The sequence below is a fragment of the Crinia signifera genome, chromosome 3 (assembly GCF_055691185.1).
Source record: "Crinia signifera chromosome 3, ASM5569118v1, whole genome shotgun sequence".
Taxonomy (NCBI): Eukaryota; Metazoa; Chordata; class Amphibia; order Anura; family Myobatrachidae; genus Crinia; species Crinia signifera.
In genome coordinates this window covers 337,539,985-337,551,311 of record NC_139219.1, presented here as the reverse complement: position 1 = coordinate 337,551,311, position 11,327 = coordinate 337,539,985, and the positions used below count along the sequence as shown (strand labels likewise).

The 11,327-nt window shown below is 41.9% G+C and overlaps 6 non-coding genes across 6 annotated transcripts; 4 read left to right on the top strand and 2 right to left on the bottom strand.

Annotated features, from left to right (window-relative positions):
- Positions 1-613: 613 nt before the first annotated feature.
- Positions 614-685, bottom strand: TRNAM-CAU (transfer RNA methionine (anticodon CAU)). The gene has a single exon. It is a non-coding gene; the product is annotated as a tRNA-Met (tRNA).
- A 174-nt stretch (positions 686-859) lies between these two features.
- On the top strand, positions 860-933 carry TRNAN-GUU (transfer RNA asparagine (anticodon GUU)). The gene has a single exon. It is a non-coding gene; the product is annotated as a tRNA-Asn (tRNA).
- An 885-nt stretch (positions 934-1,818) lies between these two features.
- TRNAN-GUU (transfer RNA asparagine (anticodon GUU)) lies at positions 1,819-1,892 on the top strand. Its single transcript has one exon. It is a non-coding gene; the product is annotated as a tRNA-Asn (tRNA).
- A 639-nt stretch (positions 1,893-2,531) lies between these two features.
- On the bottom strand, positions 2,532-2,603 carry TRNAM-CAU (transfer RNA methionine (anticodon CAU)). The gene has a single exon. It is a non-coding gene; the product is annotated as a tRNA-Met (tRNA).
- A 174-nt stretch (positions 2,604-2,777) lies between these two features.
- On the top strand, positions 2,778-2,851 carry TRNAN-GUU (transfer RNA asparagine (anticodon GUU)). The gene has a single exon. It is a non-coding gene; the product is annotated as a tRNA-Asn (tRNA).
- Positions 2,852-10,831: 7,980 nt separating this feature from the next.
- Positions 10,832-10,905, top strand: TRNAN-GUU (transfer RNA asparagine (anticodon GUU)). Its single transcript has one exon. It is a non-coding gene; the product is annotated as a tRNA-Asn (tRNA).
- Positions 10,906-11,327: the final 422 nt, after the last annotated feature.

Below are 11,327 nucleotides of genomic sequence, written 5' to 3'. Positions count from 1 at the left end.
AGAACTAGATGTTGACAAGTTAAAACATTAAATCACCTCTTGTGGTATAGTGTTCCTGATCTTAAGTCACAGAAGCTCCTGAAAGCTTCACTCTTCATCAGAAAGTACCAATGTTTCTCCTCTGTTCTTCAGTAGATAAAGAATCTTACAAAAGCTCTTTAAAATAATGACTATTAAATCTATGTCTAGGAATTTTTTTATGGTACTAACTTGAATCTAGTCTTATTTTGTTGACTTGGAACAATCAGTCAGCACATTTGGTTTCTATCTCAAAGGTTTGTGGTTTAATCCCACCCAGAGATATTTTTGACCTTGTGATCATATTTTGAAGAACCTTAGGTAGACAAGTTAAAACATAAAACCACCTCTTGTTATGCAGTATATCTATACTTCTCTGATACAATTCCTCTTAAAAGTAGTTAATTAGGTAAGTTTTTAGGAAACCATTGAAGCACATTTTAGTGTTTGTACCAATGTGTTTCTTTGTTCTTTAATGGATGAACAGTTTTACTAAATCTCTTTTTTAACATAATAAAAAAGATAGAACTGAGCCAAAATATTAATCTCAGTTTTGTATTGGTTTAATCAACAAATAATTATAAAAAAACAAAGATAGCAGAGGATGGTTTCGATCCATCGACCTCTGGGTTATGGGCCCAGCACGCTTCCGCTGCGCCACTCTGCTAATCATATAAACAGCTTCAGCTCCTGAAAGCTTACCTCTTGACAAGAAAGTACCAATTTGTTTTTTTGTTCTTCAATGGAGGAAGAGTTTTACAAAAGATCTCCAGATGTTGGCCTTTTACACATATTTCAATAAATCATTTTTAGATCACTAATTTGATACAACTTTAGAGGGGTCTCTGTGGCGCAATCGGTTAGCGCGTTCGGCTGTTAACCGAAAGGTTGGTGGTTCAATCCCACCCAGGGACGTAATTGACTTTTTGGTCACATTTTGGAGAACTAGATGTTGACAAGTTAAAATATTAAATCACCTCTTGTGGTATAGTGTTCCTGATCTTAAGTCACAGAAGCTCCTGAAAGCTTCAGTCTTCATCAGAAAGTACCAATGTTTCTCCTCTGTTCTTCAGTAGATAAAGAATCTTACAAAAGCTCTTTAAAATAATGACTATTAAATCTATGTCTAGGAATTTTTTTATGGTACTAACTTGAATCTAGTCTTATTTTGTTGACTTGGAACAATCAGTCAGCACATTTGGTTTCTATCTCAAAGGTTTGTGGTTTAATCCCACCCAGGGATATTTTTGACCTTGTGATCATATTTTGAAGAACCTTAGGTAGACAAGTTAAAACATAAAACCACCTCTTGTTATGCAGTATATCTAGACTTCTCTGATACAATTCCTCTTAAAAGTAGTTAATTACGTAAGTTTTTAGGAAACCATTGAAGCACATTTTAGTGTTTGTACCAATGTGTTTCTTTGTTCTCTAATGGATGAACAGTTTTACTAAATCTCTTTTTTAACATAATAAAAAAGATAGAACTGAGCCAAAATATTAATCTCAGTTTTGTATTGGTTTAATCAACAAATAATTATAAAAAAACAAAGATAGCAGAGAATGGTTTCGATCCATCGGCCTCTGGGTTATGGGCCCAGCACGCTTCCGCTGCGCCACTCTGCTAATCATATAAACAGCTTCAGCTCCTGAAAGCTTACCTCTTGACAAGAAAGTACCAATTTGTTTTTTTGTTCTTCAATGGAGGAAGAGTTTTACAAAAGATCTCCAGATGTTGGCCTTTTACACATATTTCAATAAATCATTTTTAGATCACTAATTTGATACAACTTTAGAGGGGTCTCTGTGGCGCAATCGGTTAGCGCGTTCGGCTGTTAACCGAAAGGTTGGTGGTTCAATCCCACCCAGGGACGTAATCAACTTTTTGGTCACATTTTGGAGAACTAGATGTTGACAAGTTAAAACATTAAATCACCTCTTGTGGTATAGTGTTCCTGATCTTAAGTCACAGAAGCTCCTGAAAGCTTCACTCTTCATCAGAAAGTACCAATGTTTCTCCTCTGTTCTTCAGTAGATAAAGAATCTTACAAAAGCTCTTTAAAATAATGACTATTAAATCTATGTCTAGGAATTTTTTTATGGTACTAACTTGAATCTAGTCTTATTTTGTTGACTTGGAACAATCAGTCAGCACATTTGGTTTCTATCTCAAAGGTTTGTGGTTTAATCCCACCCAGAGATATTTTTGACCTTGTGATCATATTTTGAAGAACCTTAGGTAGACAAGTTAAAACATAAAACCACCTCTTGTTATGCAGTATATCTATACTTCTCTGATACAATTCCTCTTAAAAGTAGTTAATTAGGTAAGTTTTTAGGAAACCATTGAAGCACATTTTAGTGTTTGTACCAATGTGTTTCTTTGTTCTTTAATGGATGAACAGTTTTACTAAATCTCTTTTTTAACATAATAAAAAAGATAGAACTGAGCCAAAATATTAATCTCAGTTTTGTATTGGTTTAATCAACAAATAATTATAAAAAAACAAAGATAGCAGAGGATGGTTTCGATCCATCGACCTCTGGGTTATGGGCCCAGCACGCTTCCGCTGCGCCACTCTGCTAATCATATAAACAGCTTCAGCTCCTGAAAGCTTACCTCTTGACAAGAAAGTACCAATTTGTTTTTTTGTTCTTCAATGGAGGAAGAGTTTTACAAAAGATCTCCAGATGTTGGCCTTTTACACATATTTCAATAAATCATTTTTAGATCACTAATTTGATACAACTTTAGAGGGGTCTCTGTGGCGCAATCGGTTAGCGCGTTCGGCTGTTAACCGAAAGGTTGGTGGTTCAATCCCACCCAGGGACGTAATTGACTTTTTGGTCACATTTTGGAGAACTAGATGTTGACAAGTTAAAATATTAAATCACCTCTTGTGGTATAGTGTTCCTGATCTTAAGTCACAGAAGCTCCTGAAAGCTTCAGTCTTCATCAGAAAGTACCAATGTTTCTCCTCTGTTCTTCAGTAGATAAAGAATCTTACAAAAGCTCTTTAAAATAATGACTATTAAATCTATGTCTAGGAATTTTTTTATGGTACTAACTTGAATCTAGTCTTATTTTGTTGACTTGGAACAATCAGTCAGCACATTTGGTTTCTATCTCAAAGGTTTGTGGTTTAATCCCACCCAGGGATATTTTTGACCTTGTGATCATATTTTGAAGAACCTTAGGTAGACAAGTTAAAACATAAAACCACCTCTTGTTATGCAGTATATCTAGACTTCTCTGATACAATTCCTCTTAAAAGTAGTTAATTAGGTAAGTTTTTAGGAAACCATTGAAGCACATTTTAGTGTTTGTACCAATGTGTTTCTTTGTTCTTTAATGGATGAACAGTTTTACTAAATCTCTTTTTTAACATAATAAAAAAGATAGAACTGAGCCAAAATATTAATCTCAGTTTTGTATTGGTTTAATCAACAAATAATTATAAAAAAACAAAGATAGCAGAGGATGGTTTCGATCCATAGACCTCTGGGTTATGGGCCCAGCACGCTTCCGCTGCACCACTCTGCTAATCATTTAAACAGCTTCAACTCCTGAAAGCTTACCTCTTGACAAGAAAGTACCAATTTGTTTTTTTGTTCTTCAACGGAGGAAGAGTTTTACAAAAGATCTCCAGATGTTGGCATTTTACACATATTTCAATAAATCATTTTTAGATCACTAATTTGATACAACTTTAGAGGGGTCTCTGTGGCGCAATCGGTTAGCGCGTTTGGCTGTTAACCGAAAGGTTGGTGGTTCAATCCCACCCCGGGACGTAATCGACTTTTTGGTCAGATTTTGGAGAACTAGATGTTGACAAGTTAAAACATTAAATCACCTCTTGTGGTATAGTGTTCCTGATCTTAAGTCACAGAAGCTCCTGAAATCTGCACTCTTCATCAGAAAGTACCAATGTTTCTCCTCTGTTCTTCAGTAGATAAAGAATCTTACAAAAGCTCTTTAAAATAATGACTATTAAATCTATGTCTAGGAATTTTTTTATGGTACTTGTGAGGTCAGCAAACTGACCGTAAGTCTGTAATTATGATATTTTATTAGGTGTAGTAATTAATGTACTATTTTAGTCCGTCTGTACCCTCTTATTCTCCATAGATGTTTCTATCCCCCAAATCTGTGTGTATTTCCAGATCATATAGTATTAGGCTGTAGAACTCCACAGTAATTAATGTACATTTTAGGTCTCTTGTTCACTGCAGATGTTTCTATCCCCCATATCTGTGTGTACCATAGTATTAGATGCTGTTAAGCAAATATGGTCGGGCAGGAAATACCCAGGAAAGAATTCACCAAAAGGTTATGTCCAATTACCATACTTTTGTTCCTGCTATCACAGGAGGGTGGTAGCTGAGGGACAATCTTCACAGGGGGTGATCCAATTCCCCTGCTATCAACAGGAAATGTTCACAGGGGGTAATCAGGACATAATGTAATCAGACTGTGTTTTGTATCTTGTGTTGACACTGCTCTGCATATCTCTGGCCCCTTCCAGACTTTCTGGGGCCTGACCCAGCAGGGGGGGGGGGCAGCAGAAGTACCGGGGAGGGGGGATAAACCTGACTTGAATCCACCAATAGAGATTGAGTGCAAGCCCACTGATGGTATGGAGACGCGTGGGAATTTAGAAGTTTTTAAAATGACTGGCACACAAGCCAGAGAGAGAATTTGATGGACTGTCCTGGACTAAGAGGTTATGCTCTGTCTAGGTATCGTGTGGACTTATCTGCTATCACTGCTGTGTGGAATAAGTGATAGTTTCGTTATTTGGACTGTGATGCTACAAGGACTTTGCTACCCGGATGTTTTTATGCTACCATTTGAATCTTTTTCCTGTCTTCATCTACATGTGTGTGCTGTGATAAAAATAAACCATATTTTGGTTTCATCTGCTCGGTGTCTGAGTGATTGAAGAACCCCGTATCTTCACATTTGGCGGCAGCAACAGTGGGATCATTCAGACACCAACCATCGAGCACAGAAAGCACAGAGAACAGAGGATCAGACCGTATGTAAGGAAACGGAAAATGCAATAAGGTGATGTTCAGCAAGTGAGCAGGTGTCATTCCTGTGGAAAGGGAAAATGTTTCCAAGGAAAGAAAATCCATGCCTCAAGACCCCTGAAGCAGAGGAGCTCAGGGATGGAGGTTCTTCAGTGTATCGGCAGGCTGGGAAGCCGGATCTGTTATTTATTGTCAGAAAAATGCAGTATATCTGGGAGTACTGGGAAGAAACTCAGCAGATGATCAGCGGGTGGAGAGTATCCAGCATACAGGACAAGTTGTGTTACCTGGGGGATGCATTCCTGCACTGTAAAGATGAGGCCACCTCCTGGAATCTGCTGGGGGAGCCAGAGTTTGTAGAATTTACAGAGGAAGTGATTGCTACAGTTACCCAGATGCTACAAAGAGGACAATATTCTGAGGCTGAAGGACAAGTCCAGAATAAATTGATGCCCCAGATAGAACCAGAGGAAAGGTCTAGAAGGGGGCTAATGCAATCTGGGCAGACAACCGAGGGGTCTGCCACGGAATTAATTGTTACCGCAAGAGAAGGGTCGTTGTCAGGGGGGCCCCTAACTGCCCTTGAAGAAATGAGTATGGAGGAGCTGATAGCAGAATGTCAGCTGCGAGGTATACCCATCCAATCCTGCACTCGCGGGAAATCCTTCAGCAGATCCTTCACGATCAGGGAGATCCTACAAATGCATTTGCTGATTATCGGGCATGGATCCTCCATTTCGGTGCACAGTTGAGTGTGTGGGAACAATTGCAGTGTCTGGAGGAGTGCTTCGTGGTGGCAGAGGAAGAGGCGATTGATCGCGGGCTCCTGGATACCCCAGCATGGCAAGATCAGTGTCGCAGGGGGTGTGATGAAAGGCACCGTTTGCAACTGCTTCTCCCCCATCCTAGGGAGGAAGCTGCTCAGTGTTCTCTGCAGGGGGAGGTTATCCCCAACGTGAAGGAAGTGAGGCCTCTGAGCCAGGCACCCCGGGAGAAGCTGCACTACAGCTTCCCTTTTTCTGAGGTGGGAGATGCAGAATTATTAACCTGCTGCCAGGGGATCTATGAGGACTGCATCCAGGAGGAGATCACCATGGTTAGAGGAGTATATGACAACATCCAGGCCACAAGCATACCAGTCGCAGATGATGTCGTGCTTCAGGCTGCCCAGCATATTCAGCTGGGGAACGTGGTTATCCTGGAGACTGAGGACTGCGCAGAGGAAGCGGCAGGTGAGACCCAGGCTTTTGAGGGGGTAGGACTGGCCGTGGACCAGCTTGCCCTGCAGCCACCAGCGGAATTGTTCCTGATGGAGGGTCCCTTCTCAGCCCTGGGCATTGAGACCAAATGCTATAGTGAAAATTGCCATGCCCCTAGTTTGGGTTTGAGGGAGGAAGGATGTGACAGAGTGGCGGAAGTGCCAGGGCCAGAGCTCCGATATTGGGCTGCCGTTTGGCAGATGTTCCTTGGGCAAGAGGGGGAGGTGGAAACTGCTCCCTGCCCCATTGTGCCAGAGGCAAAAATATTAGCACACCCAATAGGTGTGCCCGGTGTGAAAGTTTACGATGTTGCAGAGGGGGGGTACCCAACATTTGAGGATGGGGGATTGCTAACTCACTTGTTAGTTAACATGCATAACTTATATTGTGATATTGCCCTTGCTGCATCTGCAAACCAGCCGCCTTTTACAAGATGGGTTTGGTATGATGTCACTCTGTGGGACTCAGGTGGTAGATCCAAACCTCAGATTCTCTGCATCCCACTACAGGTTGTTATTGGTTCCAGAACAACTTGGTACAGGAACTAAAATAGTAGGGGAAGGAATGTGAGGTTAGCAAACTGACCGTAAGACTGTAATTATGATATTTTATTAGGTGTAGTAATTAATGTACTATTTGAGTCCGTCTGTACCCTCTTATTCTCCATAGATGTTTCTATCCCCCAAGTCTGTGTGTATTTCCAGATCATATAGTATTAGGCTGTAGAACTCCACAGTAATTAATGTACATTTTAGGTCTCTTGTTCACTGCAGATGTTTCTATCCCCCATATCTGTGTGTACCATAGTATTAGATGCTGTTAAGCAAATATGGTCGGACAGGAAATACCCAGGAAAGAATTCACCAAAAGGTTATGTCCAATTACCATACTTTTGTTCCTGCTATCACAGGAGGGTGGTAGCTGAGGGACAATCTTCACAGGGGGTGATCCAATTCCCCTGCTATCAACAGGAAATGTTCACAGGGGGTAATCAGGACATAATGTAATCAGACTGTGTTTTGTATCTTGTGTTGACACTGCTCTGCATATCTCTGGCCCCTTCCAGACTTTCTGGGGCCTGACCCAGCAGGGGGGGGGGGGCAGCAGCAGTACCTGGGAGGGGGGATAAACCTGACTTGAATCCACCAATAGAGATTGAGTGCAAGCCCACTGATGGTATGGAGACGCGTGGGAATTTAGAAGTTTTTAAAATGACTGGCACACAAGCCAGAGAGAGAATTTGATGGACTGTCCTGGACTAAGAGGTTATGCTCTGTCTAGGTATCGTGTGGACTTATCTGCTATCACTGCTGTGTGGAATAAGTGATAGTTTTGTTATTTGGACTGTGATGCTACAAGGACTTTGCTACCCGGATGTTTTTATGCTACCATTTGAATCTTTTTCCTGTCTTCATCTACATGTGTGTGCTGTGATAAAAATAAACCATATTTTGGTTTCATCTGCTCGGTGTCTGAGTGATTGAAGAACCCCGTATCTTCACATTTGGCGGCAGCGACAGTGGGATCATTCAGACACCAACCATCGAGCACAGAAAGCACAGAGAACAGAGGATCAGACCGTATGTAAGGAAACGGAAAATGCAATAAGGTGATGTTCAGCAAGTGAGCAGGTGTCATTCCTGTGGAAAGGGAAAATGTTTCCAAGGAAAGAAAATCCATGCCTCAAGACCCCTGAAGCAGAGGAGCTCAGGGATGGAGGTTCTTCAGTGTATCGGCAGGCTGGGAAGCCGGATCTGTTATTTATTGTCAGAAAAATGCAGTATATCTGGGAGTACTGGGAAGAAGCTCAGCAGATGATCAGCGGGTGGAGAGTATCCAGCATACAGGACAAGTTGTGTTACCTGGGGGATGCATTCCTGCACTGTAAAGGTGAGGCCACCTCGTGGAATCTGCTGGAGGAGCCAGAGTTTGTAGAATTTACCGATTAAGTGATTGCTACAGTTACCCAGATGCTACAAAGAGGACAATATTCTGAGGCTGAAGGACAAGTCCAGAATAAATTGATGCCCCAGATAGAACCAGAGGAAAGGTCTAGAAGGGGGCTACTGCAATCTGAGCAGACAACCGAGGGGTCTGCCACGGAATTAATTGTTACCGCAAGAGAAGGGTCGTTGTCAGGGGGGCCCCTAACTGCCCTTGAAGAAATGAGTATGGAGGAGCTGATAGCAGAATGTCAGCTGCGAGGTATACCCATCCAATCCTGCACTCGCGGGAAAATCCTTCAGCAGATCCTTCACGATCAGGGAGATCCTACAAATGCATTTGCTGATTATCGGGCATGGATCCTCCATTTCGGTGCACAGTTGAGTGTGTGGGAACAATTGCAGTGTCTGGAGGAGTGCTTCGTGGTGGCAGAGGAAGAGGCGATTGATCGCGGGCTCCTGGATACCCCAGCATGGCAAGATCAGTGTCGCAGGGGGCGTGATGAAAGGCACCGTTTGCAACTGCTTCTCCCCCATCCTAGGGAGGAAGCTGCTCAGTGTTCTCTGCAGGGGGAGGTTATCCCCAACGTGAAGGAAGTGAGGCCTCTGAGCCAGGCACCCCGGGAGGAGCTGCACTACAGCTTCCCTTTTTCTGAGGTGGGAGATGCAGAATTATTAACCTGCTGCCAGGGGATCTATGAGGACTGCGTCCAGGAGGAGATCACCGTGGTTAGAGGAGTATATGACAACATCCAGGCCACAAGCATACCAGTCGCAGATGATGTCGTGCTTCAGGCTGCCCAGCATATTCAGCTGGGGAACGTGGTTATCCTGGAGACTGAGGACTGCGCAGAGGAAGCGGCAGGTGAGACCCAGGCTTTTGAGGGGGTAGGACTGGCCGTGGACCAGCTTGCCCTGCAGCCACCAGCGGAATTGTTCCTGATGGAGGGTCCCTTCTCAGCCCTGGGCATTGAGACCAAATGCTATAGTGAAAATTGCCATGCCCCTAGTTTGGGTTTGAGGGAGGAAGGATGTGACAGAGTGGCGGAAGTGCCAGGGCCAGAGCTCCGATATTGGGCTGCCGTTTGGCAGATGTTCCTTGGGCAAGAGGGGGAGGTGGAAACTGCTCCCTGCCCCATTGTGCCAGAGGCAAAAATATTAGCACACCCTATAGGTGTGCCCGGTGTGAAAGTTTACGATGTTGCAGAGGGGGGTACCCAACATTTGAGGATGGGGGATTGCTAACTCACTTGTTAGTTAACATGCATAATTTATATTGTGATATTGCCCTTGCTGCTTCTGCAAACCAGCCGCCTTTTACAAGATGGGTTTGGTATGATGTAACTCTGTGGGACTCAGGTGGTAGATCCAAACCTCAGATTCTCTGCATCCCACTACAGGTTGTTATTGGTTCCAGAACAACTTGGTACAGGAACTAAAATAGTAGGGGAAGGAATGTGAGGTTAGCAAACTGACCGTAAGACTGTAATTATGATATTTTATTAGGTGTAGTAATTAATGTACTATTTTAGTCCGTCTGTACCCTCTTATTCTCCATAGATGTTTCTATCCCCCAAGTCTGTGTGTATTTCCAGATCATATAGTATTAGGCTGTAGAACTCCACAGTAATTAATGTACATTTTAGGTCTCTTGTTCACTGCAGATGTTTCTATCCCCCATATCTGTGTGTACCATAGTATTAGATGCTGTTAAGCAAATATGGTCGGACAGGAAATACCCAGGAAAGAATTCACCAAAAGGTTATGTCCAATTACCATACTTTTGTTCCTGCTATCACAGGAGGGTGGTAGCTGAGGGACAATCTTCACAGGGGGTGATCCAATTCCCCTGCTATCAACAGGAAATGTTCACAGGGGGTAATCAGGACATAATGTAATCAGACTGTGTTTTGTATCTTGTGTTGACACTGCTCTGCATAACTTGAATCTGGTCTTATTTTGTTGACTTGGAACAATCAGTCAGCACATTTGGTTTCTATCTCAAAGGTTTGTGGTTTAATCCCACCCAGGGATATTTTTGACCTTGTGATCATATTTTGAAGAGTTAAAACATAAAACCACCTCTTGTTATGCAGTATATCTAGACTTCTCTGATACAATTCCTCTTAAAAGTAGTTAATTAGGTAAGTTTTTTAGGAAACCATTGAAGCACATTTTAGTGTTTGTACCAATGTGTTTCTTTGTTCTTTAATGGATGAACAGTTTTACTAAATCTCTTTTTTAACATAATAAAAAAGATAGAACTGAGCCAAAATATTAATCTCAGTTTTGTATTGGTTTAATCAACAAATAATTATAAAAAAACAAAGATAGCAGAGGATGGTTTCGATCCATCGACCTCTGGGTTATGGGCCCAGCAAGCTTCCGCTGCGCCACTCTGCTAATCATATAAACAGCTTCAGCTCCTGAAAGCTTACCTCTTGACAAGAAAGTACCAATTTGTTTTTTTGTTCTTCAATGGAGGAAGAGTTTTACAAAAGATCTCCAGATGTTGGCCTTTTACACATATTTCAATAAATCATTTTTAGATCACTAATTTGTTACAACTTTAGAGGGGTCTCTGTGGCGCAATCGGTTAGCGCGTTTGGCTGTTAACCGAAAGGTTGGTGGTTCAATCCCACCCAGGGACGTAATCGACTTTTTGGTCACATTTTGGAGAACTAGATGTTGACAAGTTAAAACATTAAATCACCTCTTGTGGTATAGTGTTCCTGATCTTAAGTCACAGAAGCTCCTGAAAGCTTTAGTCTTCATCAGAAAGTACCAATGTTTCTCCTCTGTTCTTCAGTAGATAAAGAATCTTACAAAAGCTCTTTAAAATAATGACTATTAAATCTATGTCTAGGAATTTTTTTATGGTACTAACTTGAATCTAGTCTTATTTTGTTGACTTGGAACAATCAGTCAGCACATTTGGTTTCTATCTCAAAGGTTTGTGGTTTAATCCCGCCCAGGGATATTTTTGACCGTGTGATCATATTTTGAAGAACCTTAGGTAGACAAGTTAAAACATAAAACCACCTCTTGTTATGCAGTATATCTAGACTTCTCT